Source organism: Canis lupus, chromosome 11 (genome assembly GCF_003254725.2).
Source record: "Canis lupus dingo isolate Sandy chromosome 11, ASM325472v2, whole genome shotgun sequence".
Lineage (NCBI taxonomy): Eukaryota > Metazoa > Chordata > Mammalia > Carnivora > Canidae > Canis > Canis lupus.
Genome location: NC_064253.1, coordinates 12629500 through 12651492, shown reverse-complemented (window position 1 = coordinate 12651492; position 21993 = coordinate 12629500). Strand labels below are relative to the sequence as shown.

Here is a 21993-nt window from a genome sequence, read left to right as displayed (position 1 = left end):
ACAATTTGTTGGCATATAATTACCTACAACAGTCTCTTATGAGTCTTTGTATTTCTGCAGTATCAGTTGAAGTATCTCCTCTTTTATTTCTAATTTTGAGTCTTCTCTTTTTTTCTTAGTCTAGCTAAGCCTTTCATCAATTTTCTCCTGAAAATACAGGTCTTTTTGTGATCTTCTCTGTTATTTTTCTAGCTTCTATTTCACTTCTTTTGGCTCTGATCTCATTATTTCCTTCCTTCAGCTAACTTTAAACTGTTTGTTCTTTTTCTAGTTCTTTTTTCTCCACCTTGAGGTATAAACTTAGGTTCCTTTATTTAAGTTCTTTCTTTATTAACATAGGCACTTATCACAATAAATTTCCCTCTAACAATTGCTTTTGCTGTATCTGGTAAGTTCTGGTATAACGTGTATCTGAAAACTCTACCAAAAACTGTTTGCTATAATGAACACATTTAGTAATGTTACAGGATATAAAATCAACATACAAAAATCTGTTGAAATTCCATACACTAACAACAATGCTCTGACAGAAAAATTATGAAAGCAATTCCTTTTACAGTACGATCAAAAAGAATTAACTATTTAGAAATAAATATAACCAAGGAGGTGCAAAGACCTATACACTGAAAACTGTAAGACAATAATGAAAGATTCTTAAGAGGCAGAAATACATCAAAACGCAGTATATATTCTTTTTTTTTTTAATACTGTATTTATTTATTCACAAGAGACACACAGAGAGAGAGAAGCAGAAACAAAGGCAGAGGGAGAAGCAGGCTCCATGCAGGGAGCCCGACGTGGGACTTGATCCTGGGTCTCCAAGATCACACTGTGGGCCAAAGGCGGTGCTAAATCGCTGAGCCACCCGGGCTGCCCCAGTATATATTCTTCAGTTGGTACAAGTACTATCGTTACAATGATTAAACAACCCAAAGTGATCTACATAGTCATACAATCCTTACCAAAAGTCCAAAGGCTTTCTTCACAGAACAGAAAAAGCAATCCTAAAATTCATAGAGAACCACAAGATTCCAAATACCAAAGCAATCCTGAGGAAGAACAAAAGCAAAGGCATCACACTTCCTGACTTTAATCTGTAGAACACAACTAAAAACAGTATGATATTGGCATTAAAAAAAAAAAAGACACATATACTAATAGAACAGAATAGAGAGACCAGAAATCAATCCACACACATCTGGTCAACCAATCTTTGACAAGGGCACCAAAAACACACAGTGGGGAAAGGTCTCTTCAATAAATGGTGTTGGGAAAACTAGATAGCCACTAGATGCAGAAGAATGAAACTGGACCTCTATTTTACATCATTCACAAAAATTAACTTGTAACAGACCAAACACTTAAATACAATGCCTGAAACCAGAACTCCTTAGAGAAAACAAAAAAAGCTTCTTGACACTGGTCTCGGCACTGATTCTTTTGGATATGATACCAAAAGCAAAGATAACAAAAGGAAAATGAACAGGTATAACTACATTGAACTTAATGTCTTCTGTAGCAAAAAGAAACTACCACTGAAATAAAATGAAAATCTATAGAATGGGAATCTATAGAATGGGATATTTGCAAACCATATGTCTGAAAAGGGGTTAATGTGTAAAGTACATAAGGAACATATACAACTCAATTTTAAATAATGCGATTAAAAAATAGGCAAAGGATCTGATTAGCCATTTTTCCAAAGAAGATATACAAATAGCTAAGAGGTATACTAAAAAAGTGCTCTACATCAGTAGTTATCATGCAAATGCAAATCGAAACTACAATCAGAAAGGATTTTATACCTGTTAGGACTGATGGCTATTATCAAAAAGATAAGAATTAACAAATGTGGCAAGGAGACAAAGAAAAGCAAACCCTGTGCACTGTTAATAAGAATATAAATTAGTACAGTCATTATGGAAAATAGTAGGGAGGTTCTCAAAAGAATCAAAAATAGAACTACCATATGATCCAGTAATCTCACTTCTGGGTATATATCCAAAGGAAACTAAAATAAGGATCTCAGAGAGATTTCTGCACCACCATGTTCACTGAAGCACTATTTCCCAATAGCCAAGTATGGCAACAACCTAAGTGTCTGTCACAGATGAATGCAAAAAGAAAACGGGCTATATTCAAGGGAACATTATTCAGCCATACAAAAGAAAGTTCTCTGACTGGCATACCACAGATGAACTTCCAGGGCATTATACTAAGTGAAATGTACCAGACAGAAAGACAAATGAATATGGGATCACTAATTTGTAGAATCTTAAAAAAAAAAAAAAAAAAAAGTCAAACTCAGAAAAAGGGAGAATAGATGGTGGATGCCAGGGACTACGAGAAAAGGAGAAATACATATCAAAAGGCAAACAATCAGTTACAAGATCAGTAAGTTCTGAAGATCTAATGTACAACAGGGTGATTATATTTTCATAATACTTTATTGCATATTTAAAATTTGCTGGGCATGGTAAACTTTCCTCACTACCCACACACACACAAAAGGTAACTAAGTAATGGATTTCTTAATTAAAAGCATACAGCCTTTAATTTAATAAAAATGTTAATTCTACCATGAATAAATAGGTAGCAGTCATCCTAAAATAACTAAAAACACTGTCAGAACTTGATAAGAGTATCTCAAATTATTGAAAAGGAAAGTAGTATGTGCCTCTACAAATCATAGCTTTTGTTTTGGTTGAGTTTACTTTACTTTGAATAAAACTGGGCCCATTAATACTGGAAATAGTTGTGGAATTCTTTACCTGAAATCCATGGACCTTCTGGGTATTTTCTTAAGACACAAACCACAGCTCTCAGCAGATTCTTAGATTAGAATACTGTTAAAAAGTTAAGAACCACTGAATAGTGTATTATACGCTCCCTAAATCATAGATACATTTGTAACAACCTATCCTAAAAACTAATATATGTACTTTATTTAAAAGCCAACCTTGTTATAGAAAAGTATGTAGGGCAGTTTACTATATACACACACTACAAAACAATTGAGAAAAGTTGCAAGTAAGGAAATCAGGCAAGAAGTTAGGTCATGATAGAAATGTAACTAGGTAATTCTAAATACAAAGTGGATACCATGCAGTGCAGTACTCATACATCACAAATTTGTTTTTCTGATTTCTAATTGTCAAGCAGAAACAGAAATATAAGCAGATGCAAGACTCAGAATGTTCACTAAAGTTACCCAGTTGCTAAAAGCCCACAGATAATCCTCGTATTGCATTATACCCACAGATGAAGTCAATTGTAGTAACAGAAAATTTCCCTTAGAAGTTTTAATTTCAAAAACTACAGGAAGAGAATGGAAAAACACAGCTTGAAAACTTAAAAATGGGGCATCCAGAGGGGGAAAAAAAAAACTACCGAGGAAAGAAAAGTATCATACAAATGTGCCTAGCATACATTTTCTTGTAACACAAATAATGATCTATAAGCCTTAAGGATATTTTAACTTTTATTTAGGGAGATATTACCCTCTTAACTGAAACCTTAAAACGTCTGTAACGAAAAAGAATGGACATGGTTCAGTTGATGTGCATAAAGCTACATGAATGTGCACAAGCAGTAACAACATATTTATTTAAAAATTACGTTGATTCTATCACTCCTCAGCGTATTGACTTAAATACCTATATTTAAAAGACAAAATTTAGTCAAGGAATGTATTTTTATTTATTGTTTCCTAAAAGATTTTATTTTTTTATTCATGAGAGACACAGAGAAAGAGGCAGAGAAACAGGCAGAGGGAAAAAGCAGGCTCCATGCAGGGAGCCCAATGTGGGACTCAATCTCCGGACTCCGGAATCACGCCTTGAGCCAAAGGCTGAGCTCAACCACTGAGCCACCCAAGCATCCCAAAGGGATGTATTTTTCAATTGTCCTCAAGAATTGACTAAAAAAAATACAAATAATCAATTGCTTTGCTTTCATAAACAATTACAATTTTGATGTAGTAACATCCACTAATAAAGATTTCAAGAGAGCTGCTAAATACAGAAAACAGTAGACATAATCTAATTAGATGAACAGAAATGTAGGCCACTGGCATACTTCTAATTTGATGATCACTGAGGAATCTTCAAAACATAAAATATTAAATACCATTCTCTAATCTTCGTGGCCCAACAATTTAATACATTACAGAGCCAACTGACACTCTTTACATGGCAACTACTTAAACCAGAGTAAGTTGCCTGAGAACATATCAGTAATGGTATGTTCTACCTCCTAAAAACCCACCAGAACTAGCTAAAGCTTTCAAATATTAAAGAGTAGTTCTAAATTCTTTTAAATGCTTATTAATACTCCACCTAGCTTCCAAAATGTACGGCAATACATACACAGTTGTTCCATGGATCTGTAATATTAAGTATGAAAATGTCCTGTGGTCATCTTTTCATGTTCAGCATGTTAGTCAACGATTCTTGCAAACACAAAATTAAAGGTAATGGAAATCTTAAAATTGCTTTTCACATGTCCCTTGCCACAGCATGGATTTCTCGTTGCTTTGTAACTTAAATGACAAAAGCCACATTTAGTATATGAAATGACCTATTCAGTGTTTTAAATGCCTTATTCAGTCTCTAAAAATTACATTACAATCCATGACTCCAGGCTTCTCTGAAATTTACATGAGTAAGGATATTTGTGATGTGATGGCTAGCCGGTACATCACATGCTTCTATTAGCTGCAAGTGCCCCAGTTACTGGTTTCTGGCATGAGCTCAACTGTGGTTGTCTAAGAAAAGACTAAACACTTATTTTTAAAAGCTCAACCATTAACTGTAATGTCAAAAATGGAGATTAATTTCTCTAATTACATACTACAGAAACTTCTTCTGTCTCAGAAACATTTAGTAACTGTCCTCAACGACACTTTACATTTTGGAAACCTGACTTCAGTGATGCCCCCTGTATACTGCTCTTCGAGAGCCAGGAAATTCCATCTTTAAAAAATGCCACCACTTCTAGTAGAGCTTATTCTCCAAGGTGCAGGTCATGACCCTAAATTAGTGGGTCATTAAAACAAAGTAAGAGGTCTCCAGAAGCACTTTTTTACATGAAACAGTATTAAACAGAGAAGAAAATGGAGTACACCTATGTCATAAGGAATAGTTTTGTTCAATGCAATTTTGTTTTTATAGGTATCAATGGGTCACAATGGGTCACGATGTAAAATACCTTTTTAGAGGTTGTGATACATACATTTCTATGAGTTATAGTCAAAAAGTATTTCTAAGATTGAAAGATATAATAAATATGTAACAGCACAGGAGTATCAAAACATACTAAATTGGGCAGCCCGGGTGGCTCAGCGGTTTAGCACCGTCTTCAACCCAGGGCCTGATCCTGGAGACCCAGGATCAAGTCCCGCATCAGGCTCCCTGCGTGGAGCCTGCTTCTCCCTCCGCCTGTGTCTCTGCCTCTCTCTCTCTCTCTCTCTCTCTCACGAATAAATAAAATCTTAAAAAATAAAATATTTTTAAAACCATACTAAATTATAATCAGTTGCAACTGAGTCCATTTTTAAAGAGAAATTTTATTAAAGTCTACATTTTCTTAACATACATAAATATTACTGAATATCTATCTAGGTAAGTAAATTTTCTAACTATCCAGGTCCATTTTCTAGTAACTAGGATACAACTATATCATAAGGCTTCAAAATATCTTGTGTACCTCCTCTTTTCATTTTCACAGGTGAATGAATTTATACTCTCATTGGTAATACCACTTATCACAGTCTCAAAGATTGGACCAGGAGGGAATGTTTAATTTGAAAATGTTCAGCCCCCTAAACATTTATGACATGCACAGCCGGAAAAATATACATCACCCTTATCTCCTGCCCCTTTGAGCATGATGGGAATGAAACATCAAACAGAGGTCACAGAAAGTTTCTATTAATGAAAAATTCACAGTATCCATCTCTATGACCAGGTCATCTCACTACATAAAACCACCTAGATAGCTGCAAATCCCAATCACAGGAACGGCGTTAAATTTAAGCTCCAAGCTGTCCAGCAAAGTCACGTTCCGTTCTGGAGTACTCACTTGCATTCAACAAATACTTACTGAATATCTGCCCTGAACCAGGCAGAGTCCAAGCGTATGGGGATATAGCAATGAACTTGTCTCAGAACAGGTCTCACCATGCCTTTTCAAGACTGTGGACTTTCTGACTCCCACGACCCTGTAATGTACTTTTTATATTGATTACAAAGGATATCCTTACCTATTTGAGCAAAACTAAAAACACATGGTTCCCAGGAGTTATGTTCTACAAAGTTGCAGCAAACTCTGAAACAGGGAACAATGCACACTGGTGGCTCTTAAAGAAGATAAAGGGTTCAGCTCCTGGAAGCCTCTGGTCACAAAATCGTCATCAAACGATTAATATACAACCTTGTTCACAGATGTTTCTATTTAAAAACGCCCTACTTAATGCGTATTGTTGAGTCATTAACATTGAACTCAGAGCCAAAAGCACTAAAACTCATGCCTGAACTAAGCCCATGTAACACACATTTTCTCAAAAAAGCATATCACATGAGCTTTTTGAGTTAAAGTACCTAGACAGCACTTTGGTACTACATTTGGGTATTAGTACCACTATTTTTTTTTTAAGATTTTATTTATTTATTTGTGAGAGAACACACACAGAGAGAGAGAGAGAGGCAGAGACACAGGCAGAGGGAGAAGCAGGCTCCATGCAGGGAGCATGACGTGTGACTCGATCCCAGGTCTCCAGGATCACGCCCTGGGCCAAAGGCAGCACTAAAACCCATGAGCCACCCGGGCTGCCCAGATCATGTCTTTCTCAAGGAAAGAAGGAAAGAAAAAGGTATGGACAGGCAGGCAATTTATAGATCTAAGAGATATTACAAGTAGAATAATACCTCATGAATCAAAGGTCATTTATACTGTAGTTTCTACTCTACAAAACATAGCTATGAACGGGAAGGAAAAAATGTACTAAGAGGTCCCACTGGGTGACGGGCACTGAGGGGGGCACTTGACGGGATGAGCACTGGGTGTTATGCTATATGTTGGCAAATTGAACTCCAATAAAAAAAAAGTTAAAATCAATAAAAAAAAGTAAATCTCAAATCAAAAAAAAATAAAAAAAATAAAAATTAAAAATAAAAGAGGTCACAAAAGGCATATTCTGCTCATTAAACAAAAAGAGCTCCTAAACTATCTTTTACTTTAATCTCAAATAATTTATTAAGCTTATTATTAGGAAATCAAACACAGAGGGAACAATAGAAGTGACTAGTAAAAATATGACAGAGAACAAAGAAGACAATCTTATACACCTGGATAAATTCAGATAGTCTATGCAGCACAGCACACTTTATAAATGTTGTGCTGAAGGGGAACACTGACTCAGCAAGATCTAAATATGCTTAAAAAATACTGAGAGGAATAAAAAGTAAAACATTTTAAAAAACAGTAAAGTAAGATATTTTAGGATAAATTCAGTCTTCAAATTTATCTAACAGATCATTGACTGATAATGCCAGATAAATGAGAAAGGACTTCAGAAAAGTCAGTAGCTGCTTCATACATAGTGCTCATAATGAACTTCTATTTTTTCTTCCACACTAGAGTGCTAACTTTCTAATTTGTAAAAATATATGCTTACAAATAACCATCTAGTGTAGGCAAAGGTCACATAATTAAAGGTTCGTTCAAGAGTATCACATTTGAGAATTTTATTTAGGAAGCTAATATTGTCAATTTTCATCACAGAAAGAACTTATTAATATTGTAAATGACATAGTCATCAATAACTAAGTTGACATCCATAAAAATCTAGCATGAAAGATGCAACAAGTGATAGTGAAGATTAAACTACCACTTCTCCAGACTAAGGATTTCATCCTGCCCAGATCAAAGAGAATCGTTCTCCAATGTAAGTGCTGTAGCCTGAAGACAAAAAAACAAAATTGAAAGACATTTTACTTCCCAATATAAGCACCAGGGTTAAGGCCTTTCTTTTTTCTTTTTTTTTTTTTTTAAGACTTATTTGAGGAGGGCGCAGAGGGAGAGGGAGAGTCTTAATCAAATTCCAAACTGAGTGCAGAACCCAACTGAGATGGGGCTCGATCTCACAGCACTGTGATCATGACCTGAGCCAAAATCAAGAGTCAGAAGCTTAAGCAACTCAACACCCAACCCAAGGCCTAGTTTTTCCAACAGATCTTACTCATCTGAGCAAGAAAGAGCTCCAAAACATAACAAACACTGCATTCCCTAAAAACTGAGGCTCTCCTGAATCACACTCTATCTGATAGGTGTCTACAACAATGAAAATATCATGTTCAGAATTCATATTACTGTCATGTTATTTTGGTGTGCAACCAAATTGACAAGCTACTTATTAAAAGTAATTCAATATAGCAAATTTAAATATCAGGAATTGCTTTTCTTTCTTTTTTTCTCCAGGAATTGCTTATTAGCAGAACTCTTCTACATTGCTAGTGGGAATGAAAAATGGCATACAGCTGCTTAGGAAAAATTTGCACTTTCTCATAAAATTAAACATTTACCGGGCAGCCCCGGTGGCTCAGTGGTTTAGTGCCGCCTTCAGCCCAGGGTGTGATCCTGGAGACCCAGAATCGAGTCCCACAACGGGCTCCCTGCATGGAGCCTGCTTCTCCCTCTGCCTGCATCTATGACTCTCTCTCTCTGTGTCTCTCTCTCATGAATAAATAAAGAAAATCTTTTTTTAAAAAAAATTACTTAAACATTTACCATATGACCCAACAATTCCAATCCTAGGAACTTATTAGCAAGTGAAATGAAACCTTAAATTCACCAGAAAGAAAAAACAACTGCACACAAACGTTTGGGGTAGCTTTATTCCTGATTGCCAAAAACTGAAAACAAATGCTTCAAGTGGTGAATGGATAAACATGCTGAGGTACATCCAAATAATGGAATACCGCTCAGTATCAAAAACAAACAACCAACACATCCTTCAGCAGGAATGAATCTCAAACACCCAACACAACAGGGAAGAAGCTAGATTCAAAAAGGCTACATACCACGGAGTTCAATCTATATGCTATTCTGAAAAAGGAAAAATTACAGAAACTGAGAACAACAGATCAGGGATTGCTAGGGGCTGGGAGTGGAAGAAGGGGATGAGTACAAAGAGGCAGCAGGAGGGACATTTTTGGAGCTAATGGAATTGTTCCATGCACTGATAGTAAGGGGAACAAATTTTAGCGTGCAAAAATTTAAAAGCAGGAAAAAGAAAAAAATTGTATCTAATACAAAAAAAACTTACAACAAAATCATAATTGAAATGCCAAAAATATTGAATAATTCCTTTAAATTTTCTGGCTAACCCATAAAAGCATTTAATTTCAACTTCAATTTCATTTAAAAAAAGAAAACCTTTCTATAAAGTATCTCTCTACTTTTAATCCTGAGTAACTAAGTCAGATGCTTGTGTTTATGACTTTATTTAAGGTAGGACCAATTGGGGCAGCCCCGGGGGCTCTGCGATTTGGCGCCGCCTACAGCCTGGGGTGTGACCCTGGGAACCCGGGATCCAGTCCCACATCGGGCTCCCTGCATGGAGTCCGCTTCTCCCTCTGCCTGTGTCTCTGCCTCTCTCTCTCTCTGTGTCTATAAATAAATAAATAAAATTTAAAAACTAAATAAATAAAGTAGGACCAATTTATTTGTTTGAGATATCTCATACATACACACTAAATTGGTTTGGAGTGAGCACAGCGCCTCAGGAGGCACTTAATCAAGGTTCTTCCATGTTAATTCTCCCTAATAAAAAAGATGAAATGATTAATCCATTCATCCAACACACAACTAATCAGGAGAGGCCTATCACGTGCCAAACACAGGAAATGAAATGGCACACAAGACAATCACAATCTCTGACATCACACAGCTTAAACAAGAATATAAAATACGATATATACAAGAGAATTACACTTCTTTCAGAGCACACAGCAAGTGCACATACCCTAACTATGTAAGCTCTAAATGTACCATTAGTATCTGCATTGTGAAATGCCTACTATCTTGGTGAATTAAAAAATACACCCAAGGTTGCCTGGTGTCACAATCGGTTAAGCGTCTGCCTTTGGCTCAGGTCATGATCCCAAGGCTCCTGGGATCGAATCTCCCATCGAGCTCCCTGCTCTGCGAGGAGTCTGCTTCTCCCTCTCCCTCTGCCCGCTGCTCCCTTGCTTGTGCTCTTTCTGTCAAATAAATAAGTAAAACCTAAAAACACAACTGAAAAATAAGCACCACAGTGCTTACCACCTCATGACCCCTCAGTGTTTATTAGGGAGGATAAGGAAGCAAAGACCACGTACACAGAACACTACCAAAGAGTACAATCAATAAACACTCCTCTATAGTAAGGCCCTCTTCAGGGAAATAACAGAATATACAGATTAATCTGTCACCTTTTCCACCAGCAGGGCATTTTTTTCTGACTCAGAATACCAAATCATGAACTTCCCTTGTTTAGAAATAGTATTTAAAGGGTTTTGGTTTTTTTTTTTTGGGGGGGGCGGGTGGTAATAAAAGGAGAAAAGAAAAACAACCAGAAAAGATGGGCGGGGAAGGGGGGGGAGTCAGTTAAGTATATAGATATTTTGCAGTGAAGTCTTAAAAACAAATTAAGCAAGTTTAAGGAAACTAAAACAGAGACATACAACCACACCCTTGCTTCTTTCTGTTATGAAAAAGGAAGCCAAGATATGTAAAAAGAGGACTGCCTGCAGGTGCTTTGGGATGAAGTTCCCATGTGCAGAGGTAAAATTATATAACCCAAGGACTAAACAGAGTGTGTGATGAATACTCGGCTACACCAGTTACCCGAAACATTTTCCATCCCAAGCATCCTAATTACACGATGCTCCTGGGACCACACTGGGGCCCACAGGACCAGGGTTAATAATGCCAAAAAAACAGAAAAGCTTTCAACAACTGTTAAACAAACACACATTAAAATAAAGTGCCTCTTGGTATGTATGTATTTACAAGAGAAAACAAGCTCAAGAAATTTACTAGCATCTTACTGAAACTCCATTTCAGAGGCATAAGATGAGAGTAGTTTCTATGAAGACACAAGTAGAAGCAAATCAATGCAGTTCCACAGGCCCTTTTCCAAAGTTCTTGCAGTCAAACATGTTTTGGAATCCTGAACTGTAGAGCATTTTTGACAGGTGATACAGTGTGTATGCAACACATATCGTATGCATAAAAAGGCTGGGATGACACACAGAAGTCTGCAACAGTACATTATAATCAAACATTTACTATTTTCTGCAGTGAAACCTACAAATCCATGAAATACACAACAGTTCAGGACAAGTTTTATGAAAAAACAAAAACAAAAACAATCTGCGCCAAACATACAAGAAAATATTTTTGGTTTTCAGAGCATTCTGGATGTTAGAATTGCTGATAAGGAATTACAGTCCTATAGAATAGTACCTAGTATTCAATGACTGTGTGTGCAAAGTGTTACTGAAAGCCTCATTATCAAATTCTATCTTTTTCCTCCACCTTAAAAAAAAAAAAATGATTATCATGTGCTGATTTTCTTGGGGCATTTTCAGTGAACACAAAATAATTCTACAAGTCTTCTCCAAGTTCACATAGAACATATCATCTACATTCTAACCACTCTTAAATTTCTTTACCCCAAATTGTCCTGCCAGGGCAGATTATAAAAGTCTAATCCTTGAAATTTACAGAGGAAGTGTCAAACCCGATTTGGTCACCATGTAAACATTTTTTGAGTGGAATTTAACATACTGAACTCATTCAGTATGTTATAAATATGATAAGTACAATACATTTAAGACTAATAAATTTTTAAATAGCAACAATTCTTGCACTATTACAGTTTATGTAACTTTAAAGATACAACTGTTTTTATCACTTAGGCTTCGTAAGATTTTCAGAGGCATCTGAGATGATGCTTAATTTATTCTTGATAAATGTGCCTTGAACGAATATTCCAAACTTCAAAATTCCTCTCATTTTGGTGCTATCTGTAGCAAAAACTGCTAATAAGCAATGAATATAGTGGCATTAGCTAAGGATTCTGGGTACGAAAACTATAAAGAGAAGTCACTTCATAAACCCGGTCTTCTTGCAAATGTTTCCTGCGCATTTCTTGTCTCACTTTTACACTCCTATCCCAATTAAAAAAGAGAACTTCAAAGTTAAAAGCTAAGAGATGTGTAGAAAGAGAAGAAGCAATCATTTTCAACCCTGCAACACACTGGAATCACCAGTAGAAAACCCTAAAAGATATCAATGCCCCAGCCTCATCCCCAGATTCATGTATCAATTAGCAAGGGGTAGAGTCCCAGTATCCATCATGTTTGTTAAGGTCCCCAGAAAATGTTAATGTGAAGTCAGGGCTAAGAACCACTGGTACCTACTGCCTTCTCCACAAACACTTTTCTCTTATTTTTAGTCAGTGGTAGCACTTCCAGCCCTACAGCAAGTACTGTGAGGATTATCTTTAAAATTATCAATTTCTGTCCTCATTTACTCTACCACAGAAAAAAATTTACTAATTTTGAATTGGAAGATTTTAAACAAGTGCATATAGTAACAAACATTTTGACTTATCTCACATTCTCATTCCCAATTCTCACAATTTTATTTTTCGATCCGTCTTCAAAAACAACTTCATCAGTGGTTGGTAACTAGAATGTGGATAAACAGCAGAACACACAACAAACATATATAATATACACTCAGTTACCAACTTTCTTTTGCTTTTTAAGATTTTATTTTATTTATTCATGAGACACAGAGAGAGAGAGAGGCAGAGGGACAAGCAGGATCCTTGCAGGGAGCCCGACCTGGGACTCGATCCCGGGTCTCGATCCCAGGTCTAGATTCCAGGTCTCCAGGATCACACCCTGGGCTGAAGGTGGCGCTAAACCACTGAGCCACCCGGGCTGCCCTCAGTTACCAACTTTTAACAGATCATCAGAAAGTACTCAAAGGGCCATCCCAGTGGCTCTGCGGTTTAGCACCGCCTTCAGCCCAGGGTGTGATCCTGGAGACCCAGGATCGAGTCCCGCATCTGGCTCCCTGCATGGACCCTCTTCTCCCTCTGCCTGTGTCTCTGCCTCTCTCTCTCTGTGTCTGTCATGAATAAATACATAGAATCTTAAAATGAATAAATTAAATAAATAAATAAATAAATAAATAAATAAATAAATAATAATAAAGGAATATGAGCTACAATATGTCTGGACATTCATATGACAGAAAAAAACTCAGTAAAAAATCTACTATATTTTTAAATAAAAATTGACATTCTAAGACCACATCTTTAAGATGTATACTTTTTTTTTGACTCAACTCATCGTTCTGAGATCTCTAGAACAAAACAATATAAGATAACGTCTTATAAAAATATGCATCTACAAATACCAATTTTTTAAATGTCACCAACAACTGACATCTACTAGTTTCACCTCCAAAACAATATTGGGTTATGTCTACAATTCAAATAAGGATTTTATTAAAAAGCCTTGTAGGGCAGCCCAGGTGGCTCAGCAGTTTAGCGCCGCCATTAGCACAGGGCATGATCCTGGAGACCTGGGATCGAGTCCCACATCGGACTCCCCGCATGGAGCCTGCTTCTCCCTCTGTCCCTGTCTCTGCCTCTCTCTCTTTCTGTCTCTCACGAATAAATAAATAAAATCTTAAAAAAAAAAAAAAAAAAGCCTTGTACCCATATATTTGCTCATCATAAAACGAGGAATATCAGGAATTTTCTCTCTTCTCTACCTTTGACACTATCTACTATATTTGCCCGCCATTTCAAAGTATTCATTGCTAGAATATAAAATAAGTATTTCACAAAAAAAAGAAAATAAACATGACACAGACTGGCTGTAAGGGAAAAAATTATTTTCGCTTCCTTTTTTACTAAAGGAAACTCTGACGACAACTTTGAGTCTAATACAGCGTCCTCTAATACACGGCCAAGTATACCACCTGAAGGCAAAACCAAACAAGTTTTAAAAACAGGTAACACAATTAGTGACTACAAAACATTCAGAAGTCTACTACTTTTATACAGTACACTTGTATCAAAAGGTATCATATGGGATCCCTGGGTGGCCCAGCGGTTTGGCGCCTGCCTTTGGCCCAGGGCGCGATCCTGGAGACCCGGGATCGAATCCCACGTCAGGCTCCCGGTGCATGGAGCCTGCTTCTCCCTCTGCCTATGTCTCTGCCTCTCTCTCTCTCTCTCACTGTGTGCCTATCATGAATAAATAAAATAAAAAAATAAAAAAAAAAAAAAGATTGGGACTGAGGTAGTAAAAAAAAAAAAAGTATCATATGGCCAATTTTAATTTAAAATTTCAAGGTAAATAATTTTAATAAGTGCATTCTAAAAGTAAACACAATTACAAAGTAGCACTGCATTCCAGGCATACTTTAAAGGTATGCCTTTAGAAACAAAAGAATTGTATGTTCAAATCGAAATTGGCAGAAAACACCCTCGCCTAGGTTGTTTTTTTCCTCCTGCTTTAAAAAAAAAAAAAAAAAAAAAAATTACTATGTTTCCTGACAGTAAAAATAATAGAGAAGCATAAAAAGTGTAAAAACAAAAATCATCCCGAATCTTACCATTTATAAAAAACTATCATTAACAAACCATCCTTGCAGAAGACAGATGGATTTATTCTATATACGTAGAACTACAACAATTACAATTGAAAGAATTAAAACAGCTAAAATCCTGTGTGTATTATACATATATATTGAGATATGTGTGTACACACACACACACACACACACACACACACATTCCTTACATATAGTACAGGCAGAGAAATCGTTAAGATAACAACTTCCTTGAACTGAAACATACATAAACTGTTCCAAGCACTTATTCTGCTTCGGCATTTTCATTTCAGCAGGCCACGTTTGAGGTTACGTGTGTGTGTGTGTGTGTGTGTGTGTGTGTGTGTGTGTTGCTGTGCTTGAGGGAAGATTAAAAAATCTGTCCATTTGTTTGCTTAACTTAAAATAAAACAAAAAACTCTAGCTAAAATTTTCCAGAGCCTGGAAATATATATCTGTACTAATGACAGTTGGCTGACAATTTTATAGAATTAGCCCATGATCCTAAGCAAAACTGCAAAGCAGACCAATCTCTTCATGGCCTCCCACCTCTTTGGGTCAGGAAGAGCATCAGACCAGCAATTAGAAGAGGAGAGTCTACCCAACAGGTGTGTGACATGAGCCTTTCACTCAACCTTCCCATGATTCATTTCACTTCAATTCCAAAATTCTATGATTCTCCCCTGTCCGCCCATTCCTCCACCAATTTTTTTGCTTCTCTTAAAATGAGTAAAAACTCTCCTTTCCTCCTATCTCACTAGGATTCCATGGTTCAAAATAAACTCCCTCTGACCGACAAATTCCCATTTCCTAAACTCACTCACTGTCCTCTAAGAGTAAAGAAGAAAGAAGTCTGATGACAGCCAAGGCGTGGCTAATTTTTGGAAAGGAGGGAGGGCAGCAGCTCAGAAAAAAATTACAGCAAGTTCACAGGTACAAATTTTTAATTTAAAGTTACAATACCTTTATGAGTTTCATGGGAAAAAAGATAGAATCTCACAACTTGGATAACTGATTTTATGACCCAAACTCAGTCAATAGGAAAACTAACAGTGTTTCAGATCCTAAAAGATTCATACCTGAGCGTATTTAAGAGAGAGCAATATAGAGACAGCTTTCTAATCTTTCATCTGCTACGTCTGTACAAACCTTTAAAGTTCAAAGTGCATTTACGTGCATTATTTATGTTCATTCTCAAAACAAGTAGATGTAGTGGTCACTATTGACTGCCTTTCTAATAACATCCATTTCCCCCAAATTCTTCCTTCCCACAATTTTTTAACATATCCTCCCTCCACAATGTGACTCGGGAAAATGTGACTCCATCCCCAACTGCAGGGGACATATCCTGATTAACAGAAATCAACCATGATAACCCTATTCCCCTTGTCATGACTGGTTAGGAAGTACACATGACCTAATTCTGGTCAATAAAACATGAAAGGAAAAGTATGCTGGTAAACTTGTGCAAAACATTTCCTGGCCAATGCATGTCTAGATGTGATCTTGCTACCAGTCTGAGGATGAATCCAACACAAAGAGGAGAGCACAGCCAAAAAAAAAAAAAAAAAAGGAAAAAAAAATCACAGAAAGGCAGAGCAAAGCTCTGTAAAACTAGTCCTACATAAATATTTCACTGTTCCATACCAGAAACTACTGCCATTTCAGGCATTAAAATACAGTGACACCAAGATAAATAGTACAACCTACCTAGCTTTCCTTCGCCAACCTGAACCTCCTTTCCTATACCTAAAAGTTCTAAAAGTTTTCCTTTTCGCTCTAGCTGAGCTAGGCAAGACAAGAGGGCAGCTCCTCTAAGCTGTTAGACCAGCATGCCTTGCACCAAGCCCAAATGCTCCTGGTACACATCAAGAGTATGGCATTTCCTCTTCCAAGGGACAATTTCCTCTGCCAATGCACTCCAGCAGCCCCTACTCAGGTTGAGGAGATGCTGGCAGTCTAAGAAGGATCCCCTCTATGTAAAAACTGAAAGGTAAAATACAAAATCATATCAGGGGCCATGCAGGAAAATTTGTGAGAACCAGAGGTTACTCATCTGACAAGACAGTGGAACAATTCACCCTAAGGTAGCAATGAATACAGTCAGGAATACCAGAATTTATTTCCTTTTTTATAAGAAGACACTAGTAAATCAATCTCTAAGACAGAATATTAAAATAGATGGTATTTTAGAAACAGATACTCTCTTTTAATATATAATTAACCAAGAGTTCCCAAGGCGGTTTAAAAGGGGAATCATTGGGGCACCAGGGTGGCTCAGTCAGGTAGGCCTCTGGCTCTGGGATTCAGCTCAGGTCACGATCTCAGCCTTGTGAGATCCAGCCCCACATCCGGCTCTGCACTCAGCATTGAGTCCACTTGAGATTCTCTATCCCCCTCTCCCTCCACCTCTCCCCCTGCTCCCTCATTCTCCCTCTGTTTCAAATAAATTTTAAAACTCTTAAAAGAAGAAAACTCAGGAAGAGTAAGTAACAAATCTACATATCTTAAACATTTTATTGCAACCTAAACATAAAAAAATGTACAATCCCAAAACAATCTTTTAATGCAAGACCAAGTCCTTTTATTAACGAATGGGTCTACAGATCACAAATCTGTCCTTCTTGCAAAACCACACCTATCGAACATCGCCTATGACCTTTCATTTCAGTTAAACAGGGAAAGACATCCGTAAAACTGAAAAGCATCTTACTGCAGAATGTTTTTTGGTATTTAGGATTCAATGAGGGTTCCCCTCATTATTTCAAATTATCTCACCCACACTTATTTTAACTATAATTTACTGGATGTACTCACCTGTTTCCAAAAGAGCCTGAGGTTCTTAGACAAATGACTTTTTGCATCCATAGTGCACTGAACGTTTCGTCAAACTCTGTGATTACAACACCAAGTACCAACAACTTGTTGGGGGCAAACACAAATAACTTTTGTAAGCATAATATAACAAAAGGGAATAAAAATTCAAACACAAACTAGAGAGCGGTCTACTGCAACTTAATATAGCATGCGCATAAACCAGTAAATGAAGGAAGAGTATCAATCTTTTCAGTGAACAGGTGAGTTAAACAGAATCTCCTAAGGTATTCTGTTCTCAAGAGTCACTCTTTATTCTACCCACCGATCAACCCTCCAACGACTCATAGGTATCCTAGGAAAAGGAGTATCAAAGATTTTACTAAATTGCACTGAAAGCTATAAAATATGTGGATGCAGATCTAGGCATATGCGGATAGAACTCAACTATAGACTTGCGTCAAATTAAATTATAACTCTATGATCTATTATTAGTCCAGAAAACGTCCAAAGGGGCTGTCTTCTCTACCAAATCCATAAACACTTCAAGATCATTAAGAATCCTTTCTCATTACAAAGATGATGGGCAGGGAGCAGCAGGGCAGAGTATAATGTAACCAAGCACCTACGATAGTTTAAGAACAAATCAGTATTCACCTCAATAATAGTAGGAAAACCTACAATTTAGGATACACTTATGATTTCTAAATCCCAGCTTTAAGAAGGCAGCGAGAAAAGAAAAAAGAAAAAAAGTGTCTATTAGCAGCCTCTCATGTGTCTGTAGACCTTATCTGTCTTCCGACCTCTCTCACTTCGTATTTCCTGAGTAATGCAGTACCTCTCCAAAGTCACTTCACATTCATGGATAATACACACTTGATTTCTACACAACGTGAAACCCAAACACGGTTCTGACCTGTTGATCAACACGAAAGGATACGCTGAGGTGTCTTTAGTCACGTAGAACCATACTGTCGTTCCTATGGAATCTCTACAATTAAAGAGCTACAGATATCCACCAAATGGTCATTTCCAAAAAAGGTCCATCTTGAAGAACCAACACCCAAACACATACGAACACTACGAATCAATATCACAAAGTGCCAACCTCGGGAAAACGCGAAAGAGGAAGAGAACGGAAGATCAGGAAAACAAAAAACAAAAACAAAAAACAGATAACTTCAGAGTCTTAAACACTGAAGTCGGGGGCAAAAAAAATAATGATTTAAAAATATACCCCGCTACGGGACGCCTGGGTGGCTCAGTACTTGAATGTCTGCCTTTCCCTCAAGGCCTGATCCCGAGGCCTTGGGATCAAGTCCCGCACTGGGCTCCCCACACAGAGCCAGCTTCTCCTTGTGCCTATGATTCGGCCTCTCTCTCTGTTCTCTCATGAATAAATAAAACCTCTTAAAAAACAACAAGAAAGCAGGCACTTAATAGATTTTAACAGGTATTAGTGCTGTCATCGGAAGGTTCACCATAATACAAAATCTGTTACGGAAATCCTTTTTGAACACCTACAGGGGAATAGTTGGCAAAATCCATCACGCAATCTTCCTTGTAATGTGAGTCCACACGGACATAACCACTGTTACCGTGAGGGCGGTATCTCTCCGAGTACTTCTTTGGTAGCGATAAAGTTTAGGATTAAATGATTTTAGGGTCATTTCACATTTAAGATAACTAAAGACCTTACACATATTATCCAGAACTGTGGACGTTTCCCATTTTATGATCCCACTGTTATGGTCAATTCTCCCCTCCCTGTAGGTAGATTCCTTACATTTCACTTTATCCGTAGTGAATCTCACATTAATAATAATATAATTATCCAATGACCCGTGTTTTGTTTTGTTTTGTTGTTTAGTATTTCAGCATTCCCTCTATTTAGTTTGAAGTATCCCTTGCCGGGATCCCTGGGTGGCTCAGAGGCTTAGATCCTGGAGACCAGGGATCCAGTCCCACATCGGGCTCCCTGTGTGGAGCCTGCTTCTCCATCCGCCTGTGTCTCCGCCTCTCTCTCTCTCTGTCGCTCATGAATAAATTTTAAAAATATATCCTTTGGGGAAACCCTCTGACACTTGAACCACCACTTGTTCCCTTCGAAGAAACTCTGAATCAATCAACTACACCAGAAAACTACCCTACTGCCGGGATGGAGGGGATTACAGAGAAATAGAGAGCTTCTCATTTCTTCTGGAGGATCATCTTTACAACCCGGATTCATGTCATATACAACCAATGACCAGATTACCACACACACACCCATATTCAAATTCAAGTACAGAAACAGGACAAAGCCAGGTATGGATTGTTGCTGATTAGGAACTTCTCCACATTCCTGCATTAGCATAAATGCTAACAGGTTGATTTCTCGGTTATACTTTGTTTCCTTGAACCTACTATCCTTACTTGCCTACCTACTTCCTCGAAGCATAACATCTGGACATTTGGAACTTTATGCCTCAAACTGACTCATTTTTAAATACAAGGCATTCTGGACTTCCATGGCCTGATCTCCACCTATTTTCTCAGCTTCCTCTCTCACAAAGACCTCCTTGGCACAGCCTCGTATCCAGCTAACACGCCCCGGTAAGACCCAACCTACATGCCTGTGCTCCAGCTGTTTTCTTTGCCTAGAACACTAACTCCCTACACACGTACATACACACACACACACACACACACGCCAAATCCCATTAGGCACACTATAATATTTTAATGCCCAAATGGAGTGTTGCCAACTCCAAAGTAATTCAGAATTCCCCAGTCAAAAAAGATCTGTCTCTCTGTCTCTATCTCTCCCCTCCCCCCTCTCTCTCACACACACACACACACGCATACAGACACGCATACATACACACACACCGGGCTTCCATGCACCTGTAATAAATCCCACAGGTGTCTTGTGTTGCAACTATTTCAGTGCATGTCTGCTTCTCCGTTTAAGATGACGGCTGGGTCTGATTCATCTTCATATTTTAACCACTCTTCCGTCCTCACAACAGAGTAAACATCCCTTGCACATGCTAAAGCTACTACACTACACCTAGACTAGAATTCCTGTCTTTTTAGTTGAAGGAATAAATGAATACCGTCGTGGAGATTTTGTTAACAGGCAGTGCTCTGGGAAGTGAACAATGAAAATATCAATAAGGACATAATGTACAGATTCTTGAGCTGATGAGTGGCGGGAGACATCACTGAGCACACTAAAGCAGCACTGAAGAGTATCATTTTCTGAGTCCCGCCCACAAAGTCTCAGACCTATCAACATTAAAATGAACCTTTCTGTCCCCCATCCTAATACGAACTACGAATACCTGATGCATATCCAGAAACGCAAGCTCCCCTGGAAGCCGTGGTGTCTGTACATTCCAGAGCAGCCATGCCAAAGCCACACAGTTTGTCTGATGGCAGGTTTCTTTCAGTGCCTATACGATACAATTTCCACCTGATGGGCAACTAGGAAGGCTAATATAGACAAAACGTACTTTATCTGAGCTCAAAACACAGCTGAAGCAAAGTCTGGAAACAGTCATGAGATGACTGCTACCCAGAACTCTCCGCCCCACCCCCAAGAAAGGTAAGAACAATGTCCCGAACTACATCCGATTTTCGGTGGAAAATGTTCTCCAAAACCGGCCTTACGTCTTTCGAACCCTAACTCATTCTTACAACCTGTGCTTATTTTTCTTCCACTTCTCCCTACAGGGAAAGCATGTATTCCCCAAAACATGGAGGCACGGACTGAAAAACTAAAGACTTCTAATTTTAAAAAGCGTTCCAAGTTCCATGTTCGACGTACTTCAACATCTTTTGCTGTCAGCAAGTGTCCTTTCACTAGGAACTGCTCAAGGAGCAAACATCAACTTCTTTTCTCGACCTCTTCGAAATCCGTAGGTTTTTAATTTTCCAACTCAAGTCGACGTGCAAACAAAAGGTTAAAAGGGGGTCCCTCGCCGGCTGGCCAGCCTCCACGCTCCTTACAACCGGGTCACAACTAACTGGCACGCTGTAGCAGCAGCAGCCATCTCCCACGCCGACTCCCGGTCTCGGTCTGTCTCCCCCATTAACTTTCCCCCTCCCCGGAGGCCTGGAAGGATCCCACTACAGGCCCGACCGCCCACGCCCCGGAGCACACGCACACATCCCCACCACCGCCCCGCGGAAAAGAAAGGTAGGAGCTGAGCTCCAGGAGCGCCGACGCCTCGGCGTGTCACTTCCCCTGCATGTGCCATAAACAACACGCCGGCACCTTCCCAGCAGGCAGCGGAGGCCGCTGACCCCCGATCGCGCCGCGCTCAAGTTGTGCGCTAAGGCCACAGCCCTGCCCCAGGGGGAAGCCCCGGCCCCCCGCCCCACACGCCCCAGCGGGAAGCGCGGCCCCCCGGCGCGCCGGCCCCGACCCTCCTCCGCGCCGCCCTCCGGCCCCAACCCCCTCCCTCCCGGGCTAATTGTCTGGACGCGGTCGCGGTCGCGGTCGCGCCCGCC

At 38.6% G+C, this 21993-nt stretch overlaps 1 protein-coding gene across 12 annotated transcripts in view; it reads right to left on the bottom strand.

Annotated features, from left to right (window-relative positions):
* The window catches only part of CSNK1G3 (casein kinase 1 gamma 3), a 107802-nt gene that overhangs the window by 85061 nt on the left and 748 nt on the right, over window positions 1–21993 (bottom strand). The window contains exons 1-2 of one of the 12 annotated variants that reach the window (XM_025433385.3): window positions 20823–20839; window positions 17500–17603 (exon numbers count right to left, since the gene is read on the bottom strand). The exons of 9 other annotated variants lie outside the window; for them this stretch is intronic. The gene's annotated coding sequence lies outside the window, so the exon portion shown is untranslated. Of the gene's footprint in view, window positions 1–17499; window positions 17604–20822; window positions 21797–21993 lie in introns of those variants that run through there. 2 more of the 12 variants (XM_025433384.3, XM_025433386.3) reach the window with 2 other exon arrangements.